At 36.4% G+C, this 12211-nt stretch overlaps 1 long non-coding RNA gene across 4 annotated transcripts in view; it reads right to left on the bottom strand.

Moving 5' to 3' along the window:
* Positions 1-260: 260 nt before the first annotated feature.
* LOC134360970 (uncharacterized) overlaps positions 261-12211 on the bottom strand; it is a 38332-nt gene continuing 26381 nt past the window's right edge. For 3 of the 4 annotated variants that reach the window (XR_010021369.1, XR_010021370.1, XR_010021368.1), the window contains one exon: positions 5106-6390. This is a non-coding gene — a long non-coding RNA (uncharacterized LOC134360970). Of the gene's footprint in view, positions 1993-5105; positions 6391-12211 lie in introns of those variants that run through there. The other variant, XR_010021371.1, reaches the window with a different exon arrangement.

The following is a 12211-nucleotide window of genomic DNA, read 5'->3' as shown; positions in this document are numbered from 1 at the left end:
CTCTGTACTGCGCTTTTATTCAACATTATGAGATCCATCCATGTGATGCCATCATGCGACAACTGTATTGAATTGACTTCCATAAAAGTAATTAGTTAGTTATTGCAAATCATAGACAATAATTCTATAACTTTCCAGAACTTTAAGACATATTATCATTTGAGTAAATCACTGACATTTTTTTTCTTTATTTCATATATAATCCTAATGTTTTGCAACTAAATGTAAGCCTTTGGCCTCCTGCATTAAACTGGACATAGAACAGGGATAAAATATTTATTTGCACAGTCAGGCAATTATCAAGAGCCAAAGAGTTATCCTAAATGCTTTACACAAAATTATGATACAATAAATGCAATATCACATGAACACAGAAATTTTCACAAGTACATAGAAGTATGACTATAACGTAGAAACAATGATTTGCATGAAATATCTACAGAATCCTCTTTGGTTCTTGGCCTTCTGAAGATCATGGGATTTTTTTTTTTTGCGAGTCTGGAGATCACCCACAATAGGATATCTGTCACCCACTTGAAAATTTTTCGTACTTACTTAATCTCAGAGTATCAGAGACCACCTGAAGTAATTCTCAAAACTATGACCTTAAGATGAAGAACATTAACTTTTAAATCATGTTTTTGCAGAGGTTTCTTATTAACAAAAGATACTGTCATTTTTTTGTGGAAAGGAAAATCACAGAGGCTTTCATCACCTTTAAAAACATAGGGACAAGTCAGCAGAGAGTTTGTTTTTCTGTGTAACTGAAATTAGGCCATGGAGGCTCAATTCCTGCCTGTTGGTAGACTCGGATTTACTTCATACATTCTTTAAAATTTCCCACTCTACTCTAGTTCCCAGACGCAGCATCTTGGGACTATCTCTCTGTCTGTCTTTCTACCTATCTATTATTTTTCACTGATACTCTATTCTGACAGTGTTAAAGACTTCAGAAATTCTTAGGTTTTCTCATTTTCTCATTCAATTGCTTTATAAAAATGCCAATATCAGTCAGGGTCCTTTTGAAGCTAACAGGAATTGCTCTAGCTATTACATGCAGAAACATCTTTAATAGAAGGAATGAAGTGCCTACAAAATTATTGGAAGCTCTGGAACAGGAGACTGTTGCTTGAGCCTCCTTGAATAATTTCAAATTAACATCACAGAATTGACCACTCATCTGCCTCTGACAAAATCAAGAAACTAAAACAAGACATTGCTCTCTCAAATTCTGAATTTTGATCACACAATGTTAGCTGGAATGTGGAGATCAGAGGGCCAGTTGCTGGTTTAGGGAACACACTGCCTGCTGTGGTCCAGGAATAAAGATGCCCCACCAGAGTAGCTGGCTCCAGAGCCTCATTTCACCAGCCAAGTAGAAGCTAGATTCCTGTCTCCACTTACGTTAATTCTGAATTCAAGTCCTATATGAGTACCCATGATTAGTAGAACCTAAATTACATCCAGAACTCTTGCTGAAAGGTAGTCCTAGAAATGCAGTCTTTAGCTTTTTATCTCTGCAGAACATAAGTAGAGCACAAGGAACAGATGCTGAGCAAGATAATCTACCTTATTTGCCACAGGCATCTAACAGGATTCAATCATGACTCTGTGATTATCGGGATGTGACTATCACAATAACATTTATAAACCTCCAAATTAAAAAGACAAAAAGGTTATACTATATTTAAGCATCAGGGCTATTATACAACAACAAATGGACAAAGAATACAGAACTGAAGCTATGCCTATTGACTCCTTTACAGTGAATAATAGAAATTGCTTGCAATATCTCAGTGTACTTAAATTATTTTTGTATTAAATATTGTTTAAAATAAGGGAGCCTGAAATCAGTTGGGACTTACCTTTTGTTTTTTCTTTTTCTTTCTTTTTTTTTTTTTTTTAATTTGTGTGTGTGTTCTGCTTACAGAGAAATTTTTCACTTCATTAGCATTCTTTGTAATAGAATTTGATCTGTAACATTCCAGATGTCTAGAAAGACAACAAGAGAATAGCAAAACATTCTTTTTTCTTGTATTTAACTAAACTTCTCTCACACAAGTTAAGAAGAATATTGTATCACAAATGCTACATATTTTTTCAAACCTTGCTTTTATAATACTCTATAATAGTAATGTTACATATGCATTCTCTAAAAGCAGATGTTCTGTTTTTAATATATAAAAACAAGACATCAGTATTTTTTAAATCTTTCTTTGAACTTCCAGGTGGCTGATCTGTCAGGATGCTTTTAAACTCTAAAGGAATTATACTCAAATTGGTCCTTTTAAAAAAATATGCATAATAAAAAATAATCTCAGTTATAATTAATAGCTGGAGAATTCTTTGTAATCTGGCATGGCACAATATAGGGGAAAACTAAGTAAGCTGTTGGAGCACTTATTATATTCCAAATAAAAAGTGTCAGATATATTCTTATCTCTTTCATACATGAAGACTAAAAGAAAATCTGTTTGGTATTCTAATACATAAAAATTTTAAGACAGTTCTCTGCCAAATTGGCCTTTATCCATTTAAAATCTGTTACCAGGTGTCAATAGTATTTGATATATCACCTCACTTAATTTTGAATTTCACCCAACAAAACTAGAAAAACTTGCCATTTTGGACAGCCCCAAACTACACATTTGTAGGCATCATTAAAGCAAGAGTACCGAACTATAGAAACGATCCCTGAAAGTTTAGTTGAGGGAAATAAGCAAAGCAGAGAGGGATAAATACCACGTGTGCTCACTCATATGTGGGAGCTAGGAGAGAAAGCAAGGAAGGAAAGAAAGACCACGGTGGTGGTGCGCTGGTCTTACAGAGCGAAGGAACATTCCTAGGGCTACAAAGTGGAGTTGGGGTGGGGGGGAGAAGGGGAGGGGGAGGAAGGTTGGTGGATAACTGGGTGGGGACACAGGGTTCAAAAGCAATGGGTAACTTGTATCTCATGAATATTCATAATAATTTTTTTTTAAAGCGTATAGACAATATAACAAATATAAAAAAGGTCGAGGTGTAATGGAAGGGAAATTTGTCCAGACTATCGCCTCCAATTTGTCTATGCCTTTCTCACAGCTGCTAAAATGAAAGTGTGTCTTTCACTCCGTCTCTGCTCCTCTCTACTCTGGCTTTCAGTGTTGACTCCGTTTCCACCAGGAGATCACCCAGGGTGGACCTCTGGCCCGTGGCTAGCGGGCTAGTGCTCCTGATCCTCCCTCTGGCAATTTCCTCTCTGCCCATTTCTCCTCTGCCTCACACTGAGAATCATTGGTTTTAGTGTGTGTGTGTGGTCTGTGTGTGTGTGTATGAGTGTGTGCAGTAAGGGTGGGAGTGTCAGAAAGCAGTGGGAATAATAAACACTCTTTCGTTCCAGTGTTGTCATCATTTTTCTCGATCTTTCCCTGCTTCTATCAGAAAATACCAGCTACTCCAGCTGAGGCATAGAATATAATCCTGCATTGAAATTTAAGCTCCAACACTTTCTAACTCTAACTTCTGGACCAATCGCAATATATCTGAGGATCAGAAAGGCTATTTATCCTTGAATAGGATAAATGACTCTTACCTTCAAAGCTATTGTGAGAATTACATAATTGCTAATAACATAGGTAAAGATGCCAAGCCTCCAGGCCCACTGAAAGTAGACTCTCAATAGTTAGTTCCCTTCCTTTCTTTCTCCAGCCCGCACAAACTGCATTTGCTCTCCCCCTCTTGGCAGACCTCCCACATCCCTCATTATTTGCATAAATTACCCATATCAAACACTGGCTTGACTTGCAACAATCCACCCACAAAGGTCAAAAGATAAGACAATATTGTGTCCAAATTACATACTATGGAAAACAAAGTGCAAATTTACAGTAATAAAAAGAATATGAATACTAAATGGAATATTTCCTTTAGCCAGCAAAGAATATAAAAATGAGAAAATAAACAGCATAATTACAGAGAAGGACAAACACGTGCTGCTTGCCCAGCATGGATATAATTTTTGGTTTTGATTGTCACAATTACAAGTTAAATAGCGTTATGTTGTTCATGCTTAATTTGCTTCTGAGCTGTTGAGAAGGACCAGCTCTTAGTGTTTGTGTTCTGCAGACACCTCTGTTGACACTGCCTCCATCTTGCAGTCAAACTGCAGAAGTTGGTGATGATTACAGCTTCAATTTTCTGGTTGGAAATAAAACCTTGATTTCTATGAAATGTTTCTTTACTTCAAAAATCTTTTCTGTAATTTCAAATGTTGCTAACCACTTTGTTATAGCCAGATTTATTCTTAATGTACTTTTTTTGAGCAGGTTTTAAGGGTTGGCCACAAGGTGGCTCCCTTGTTCTTACTGCATACACAGGTGACAGTGTTATCTGTCCAGTTCCCCTATGCTTTTCATTTTCACTTTTTCCCTTCTTTGACAAACACCCCCCCCCCAATTTTTAATATTCAGCTGGGTACAAATGGGTTAAATTTTTCATTTACTTGTGACTAAAATGTTGGATTCTATTAAGGAGACAAAATCTTTTACTAGAACATCTTTTTGAAAGATACTAGAGATTTTTGTAGCACATTTTATATTGATTGATATTCAAATATCTCTTGAACACTGTAAAATATTTATATTGATTAATTGAACTAATATTTATTAAATAAAGGGGTCTTGAAAAAATTATAGAGGGGTAATCAATGCAAGAGTTCCAGAACTAGCTATTTGGTAGTGACATTTTTCCCATTTCCCATTTTCTTCCTTTTAAACTTTGCTTATCTTCATTTGTTGTCTACTGCAGATAAGAAACATTCAGGTCAGCAACATCAATAGGTTTTATTACAAAAAAAAAAATAACCCAGATGTTATCATCACCTACTCTGTTAGTTTAATTAGAAATATTGAAATGTGCTATATCCCTGTTAAGACTAAGACTGTGGAAAATAACTTGTTTTCCAAGTTCTTCAAATTCTCCAAGCTACTGCTTCAAAAAATGAATCATTTTTCACATTTTAATAGGATCAGAGAAGAAGCAAAATTTTGGCAGTTTTAAAATGTCTTTCTTGGAGATTAATTCATTATGGAAATAAAACATTGCCTTGAAAAAAATAAAAATAAAAATAAAATAAAACTGGAGTGTTTTAATGAGGTCTGATCACATTTGACATTGGTTTTAATCCTACAGATCATGGTACTATATTAAAGGGATAAGCTCCATTTTTTGCCAACAAAACAGGACAATAAGCTCTCCATATGTTACAATAGCAAGTGGACTGTAAAATTACAGGTGATTAAAGACCAAACAGTTCATTCTCTTCCTTAAGTAAAACTTCAGGGCAGGTGGTCTCCTCTACACAGTCATTCAGGGACCCAGACTAATGCGTTGTCTGCATCTTCAACATGTGACTTCCAAGTTTCCCTGGACATTCTCATTAAAATCAACCAGAAAAGAAAAAAGAAGGTTAGGCCTGCAAGTGGTGCGGCACTTCCACTAGAATTGAGCCAGAACTCGGTCCCATGGCTACAGCTCTATGTAAGGGAACAGGGAACAAAGGCTAGATATATGCCCATGAAGAAAAAACAAATATGGCGAACAGCTAACAATCTCTGCCATGGCTTGACCATTACTAATCAAATATCTCCTTGCACCTTTCTTCCCGCATTTAGAATACGTTGACTCTCCTTTACGAAAAGAAAACCTAAAGTCCTCTTTTATTAGTCTGTTTCTGCTGCTTATGACAAAATACTTGGAACTGAGTAGTTTGTAAGAAAATGAAATTGATTGCTTACAGTTTCTGAGGCTGGGAAGCCCAAAGTCCAGGAAACAGAGCTGGTGACGGCCTTGGTGGGGGTGACAGTGATGGCAGGGTATCACGTTGTAGAAAATGGTGGAGCAGAGAGAGACAGACTCTTTTCTCTCTTCTTTTAAAGCCCTCAGAACCATGCCCCCGACCACCATTTTTAATCCTTTCACTACTGCATGGTACCACAATCCAATCCCCTCTTCAAGGCTCCACCCTTCAACCACCATAACAGGACTTTCCACCCTCCTAACAGTCACAGTGGGGGCCAAGTTTCTAACACAAAAAAAGTTGGGGGACACAATTCAAGCTTCAGTGAGTTTTGGGGGCACATAATTCAATCCACCTCACCTATCCAGCTCAAAGTCCATAATCAGTTGGTGATGTGTAGATTTCTCCATTATGTTCAGAAGCAAGCCCAATTACCAATACATTAAAAAGACAAATTATCTCTTTTTCCAACATACAGTAATTAGGTCTTCTTTCCTTATATTGGAGAAGGCTGTTTAATTAGACATGAATCTGGTCTCTGGTAAAAATTTCTTGAGACCCCATCTCCTCCTCCTCTGGCTCTTTCTGGTTCTTTGTTGTCTTCTTCGCCACATCTGAAAAAGATGTTTAGTTGTATACCTGCTTTTGTGATTGCTCAGATTTTGCAGCCTGATTCTAACTTATATGCAAGGGTACTTCAAAACTTTCATGGAAAAATAGAATTAAAAGATACTAAGAATATTTCCATGAACTTTTTGAATGAAGAACCCTCTTAAATTTGGAAGCCTGAGTTGATTTTAAGGCTTACACCATCTGCACCTGTTTCAGAACACAACAGTTGTTTCCTTGGCTTAACTAATGGTTTTCTTGGCTTAGCTAGTTGTTATCTCTTAACTAGTTGTTATCTCTAATAGTGATTATACTTTCGATCTATTGGTGTCCAGTCACTTTAATGTGCACAAATCACAGGAAAAAAAATCATTCCTACAGTTTCCAACTATGCTGATTTCTTGCCATCTCCTCAGTGTACCTGTTCTTCAACTAAAGTCAGCTTCCCAGCTACACTAAAGTCCTCTAAGGAACAGGCTTGAGTGGGAAGACAATGAGCACACTCTTCCGTTCATGAATTTGTGACTCTTTTTGCATATTTGAAAGATTTCTTTATTGAATCTCTGATTCTCAACTATATTTTGAATTAGCAATGTTGTTAAATAGAAAAACTCTGGGTTTTTAAAATGTTATTTAGAATGTATAGTTCAAATAGACAAATAATCATATATTTGCATGTACAGAACAACCATTTTATTTAATTTTATTTAGATGTAAGTGCAGATACACAATTTTTAGAATATCTCCATATTTCTCCTGATTAAAGTTACATCCTGTTCTCTGGGTAAGATGTATTATTTTGGGGTGGTGCATGAGGAGAAGGGGGATATCTGAGATTGGGGCTAGGAGACGGATGGCTGAACGTTGCCTGGAAACCAGACAGTACAGAATTTTAAAAAGAGAAAAAGAGAAATGTATATCCTTCCATTTAAGGGCAAAGCATATTAGTGAAAAATTATGCATTCATATTTATAGTTACCACATTCAACATTGCTAGACAGGTAAGTAGGTAAGTAGGTAGATAGATCCATTCTTAATGGTGAAGATTTTAAATTTTGCACATCTTGAGTATAGTAACATTTAAAGGCGACTCTTCCAGAAGAGCATAATGGAAGAAATAAAGGGTTAGAAAACAAAAGATTTGGCTATGTCTTGACTCTTTAACGTCACTTTAATCAAGACGCTTCATCTCTGGCACTCGGTTTGCCTCTCCATAAATGAGATTCAGTTATATGTTTTCTCAGGCTGAAAGTCTCCTCCCATCAGGGACTGGACAAGCTAGTTGGTTTGCTTTGTAGTACAGGCCAGTGAGTTGATGTCCCAAGAATTGGATTAAGACAAACACATTATGAAGAAAATTAAATGAGATCTTGAAATCAGAAGCTGGAGTGTCAAGAACGAAGTCTGAATTTGAGATAATCATAAATGGACAGGATCAAATGAAAGATAAGAGCAAGAACTGGGAAGGGAATGGGACTGAATGAAAAAAGAGAGAAGGCAATTCATGGGTGAGAAGAATTAGTAAGTTTTTGGAAAGTCAATTTGCATAAGTATTTTCCTTATATACTAGCACCTATGCGTGTGAGGCTAGATTCAAGGTGAAGGAGACCAGTTCATTCAATTTCAAATATTCTCTAATTCTCTAGTGCTTAAATTGGGAAACAAGTAATCTAGTGAAAGAGGCCATTGAAGCTACAAGAGTGATAAAGAACACATGGGTAAGTAAGGAAAATACTACCAAATTGGGTCAGAATATGTCTCACAGGCTTGGTTTCCAAGGTCTAATAAATGAGAAATTGTTTGAGATAATCAGGAATATGAAATTTATGAAATGATAAAATCCTGATATAGACACAAAAATAGAGGCTCACATACACCTGCCCACACCACCATTCATGCACAAATAGAATTATCATATACAAAATTGGCACAAACAAAACCACATAAAATCTATTTCTACCTTATAGAATGTATTTCCAAATGTGTCTCCTGACTTCTCCACAAGAAAAGGCAGCCTAACAAAATAGTTGATAATGAGAGCATCTCCATTGTTGGCACAATCTGGAAGTATTTGAAGGTACAGAAATACTTTCCTAAAAGGTAAATGTAGAGGCTAAAGTAAGACAACAGTTGACTATAAATAAAATTGCACTGATGAAACATGACAAAAGGGGACAGCAAAGAGTCAAAAATTCCCCTGAAACAAACAACATGGGGATTTGAAAATCATAAAGACTTAAGTTCTTATTGCTGCTTTACTTATTGCAGCTTAAATATTATAGTAGAGTTTAACTCTGAGCTTCAGTGTCTTAATCTATAAAATGAGAATAGTAACACTAAAACATGTTTAGCATGTATTATTTATTAATCTAATTAAAAATAAGAACAAATAATAAGGGCAACACAAAGAAAACAGTAACAAATGTTTTCCAAAGATCAGGCTAAAGATGAAAAATCACATGAACATATCAATAGATGCATAAAAAAACATTTGACAAAATCCAACAGCTGTATAAGATAAAAACTCTCAGCAAACCATAAATAGAGCAGAATTATTTCAAATTGATTAGGGCTTATTCTTTCTTTTGCTTTACATGTACAAAATCATTTAATCAGAACAACAAGCCTATGAAGTAGGTGCTCTTATTACCTGTCTTTTGCAGAAGAGGAAGATGAAATAATTTTCCAAGACCACATAACTAGGAGGTCATTCAGCTATACCACCTCTTGAGAAAGAGATAGTGAAGATGATCTCCAAAGATGCTTCATACTGAAATCATTTCTATTCCAGATTCAGTCCATGTGATTCCTAATTATAAATCATGTTTATTAAGGAAGCTTGAATGAACCTGTTCCTTACAGCCAGATGACCCTACCACAGCTCAAATGGCTGGTAGGAAGAGGGTACACTGGAACAAGTTAGAAGCTGAGTGCTCAGAACAGAAGCTTGGGATCAGAGTCAGATTATCAGCAAAGGAAAGTTGATACCGAGTATAAATATGAGAGGCTCAAGAGAAATGGAATCTGGCAAAGGCAGGTGGTCAGAATCAAATTATTTCTGTTATGACAAGGAGAAAATAGTAATAGCTTGAAATCAAGGTCAGCCTGATAGTCAAATTGAAATCTCAAAAATTCTAGCTGGAACTCTCACCAGCTAACTAGTTCCTGAAACCAGATTAAATGAATTTTGCCTTAAATTGCATGTGCAAAGTGATCATACTGCTGATGTAGGAATACTACTGCATTGGCTGTGCTATTTCTTTGCAGTGTTATTTGTTATAGGTCTGTGACCTGTCAACAGTTTCTAAATGTGAGGTCTTTGGAATTAGAATAGTTTGAATCCCAATTTGCCACTTATTAGCTGAACTATTTGGACATGTCACTGAGTAGCAGTTTCTTCATATATAAAACGGAGACAAACGTACATTCCTTGACACATGTAGAAAAGTACAAAATGGAAAATGTGTAAATTAACTACCCCAGTGTCTCACTGTTCATTCTAAGTGGTTCATTATTATATTACTATAATAACTATGATTATTATTGCATATGCAAAGTATCCAACCATACAGAAAAATTCCTAAAACATGTCACAGCAAATTATAATTTTTCCACATATAATATCTTAAATAAGCTTTCTCATGGAGAACTTTCAGAGAGAGAGATTTTTCAGGATCTCTGAATTTTAGAACTAAGGGGCTTCTCTACATCCATAGATTTAGTTTAAACATTTAAAGTTTACTGTGACTTAGATTCGTCTCTTTATTAATATCCAAAGCATAATTCTGTTGATTATACTTTTGCATCAGAATAAGCTTCCTTTTAATTACTTGTTATTCTTTTACTGTTCCTTTCATCACTTTAATATTTTAATTGTAGCTCTCAAGGGGCCACCTCTTTCTTACAAAACTGCAATTAGCTTTTAGCTCACCCCTCATTGCTGTGTCAGTACACCTACCTCCCTCTTCCATCAAAACTATAGCTGCTCAGCCAGTCTGTGTCTTATGATTGGGGAATTTAATCCTTTTACATTAAGAGTTGTTATTTACTCCTAGCACTTTATTGATTTTTGTTTGGATGTCTTATGTGTCTTTTGTTCCTTTCTTTCTGATTTACTGTTTATCTTCTATATTTGTTGATCTCTTGGGGTGAAGATAAACTTCTATTTTTCTCTTCATTGCTGCCATTTTTATTTTACTAGTGGGTTTTGATTTTTCTTGAGTTCTTATGGCAGTGGTAGTTATTTTTCAGGTACCAAACCCAGTACTCCCTTGAGAATTTATTGTAAGGGTGGTCGTGTGGTGGTGAACTCCCGCAGTTTTTGTTTGTCTGAGAAATATACTATTTGCCGTTCATTTTGGAAGGATAGCCTTGCGGGGTTGAGTATTCTTGGCTGGCAATCTCTGTCTTTTAGTATTTTTAATATATCATCCCATTCCTTTCTGGCTTTTCGGGTTTGTGATGAAAAGTCTGATGTTAGTCTGCTTGGGGCTCCCATATAGGTGACTGACGTGTCTCTCTTGCAGCTTTTAAGATTCTCTCTTTTCTTTGAATTTTGCCAATTTGACTATAACATGTCTTGGAGAAGACCTTTTTGGTTGAGTCTTTGAGCTTCCTGAATCTGAAGACCTGTGTTTTTTTCCTATACCTGGGAATTTTCTGCAATCTCCTTTTTCCTTCCGGTTTGGAATACCCATGATTCAAATATTTGAGCACTTAAGGTTGTCTGATAGCTCTCTTAGATTTTCTTCAATGTTTTTAATTCTGTGTGTGTGTGTGTGTGTGTGTGTGTGTGTGTGTGTGTGTGTGTGTGTGTGTGCGCCTGTATTATTTCAAACAGCCCATCTTCTGCTTCTGCAAGCCTGTTGGCTAAACTCTCTGTTGTGTTTTTTTATTTCATTGAATGAATTCTTCAGCTTGGCAAGCTCTGCTACATTCTTTTTCAGGGCATTGATTTCCTCGTACATTTCTTCTTTCAGGTCCTGTATAGTTTTCCTCATTTCATCATGTTGTCTAGCTGAGTTTTCTTGTATCTCATTTAGTTTCCTTAGAATTATCACTCAAAATTCCTTGTCAGACATTTCAAGGGCTTTTTGTTCTATAGGATCTAGAGCTTGAGAGTTATTACCCTTCGGTGGTGTACTTTCTTGATTTTTCATATTTCTGGTATTTTTCCTTTGGTGTTTAGTCATTGTGGCAAGGGATTTCATGGGCCACTGGTTTGACACTATTATCTGGCTAGGATCCTACTGGGGCTGCCAATTTGGCATGGCTGCCTCAGTGTCTGCTCGATTGCCCACTGGTGCCTCGGGCGCATGGTCACTGCGGCAAGTAACCCAATTAAAATATGAGCAAAAGAGCTAAATAGGCATTTCTCAAAGGAAGATATACAAATGGCCAACAGACGCATGAAAAAATGCTCAACATCACTCAGCATTCAGGAAATGCAAATCAAAACCACACTGAGATGCCATCTCATCCCAATTAGGATAGCTAATATTCAAAAGACTGTGAATGATAAATGCTGGCGAGGTTGTGGAGAACAAGGAACTCTCATACATTCTTCGTGGGACTGCAGAATGGTGCAGCCTCTATGGAAAAGGGTATGGAGGTTCCTCAAACAATTGCAGATAGATCTACCATACGACCCAGCTATCCCACTGCTGGGAATATACCCAGAGGAATGGAAATCTTCAAGTCAAAGGTATACCTGTTCTCCAATGTTCATTGCAGCACTATTTACAATAGCTAAGAGTGGGAACCAGCCCAAATGTCCATCACCAGATGAGTGGATATGGAAAATGTGGTACATCTACACGATGGAAT

The sequence above is a fragment of the Cynocephalus volans genome, chromosome 12 (genome assembly GCF_027409185.1).
Source record: "Cynocephalus volans isolate mCynVol1 chromosome 12, mCynVol1.pri, whole genome shotgun sequence".
NCBI lineage: Eukaryota > Metazoa > Chordata > Mammalia > Dermoptera > Cynocephalidae > Cynocephalus > Cynocephalus volans.
This window is presented reverse-complemented; position numbering and strand designations above follow the sequence as displayed.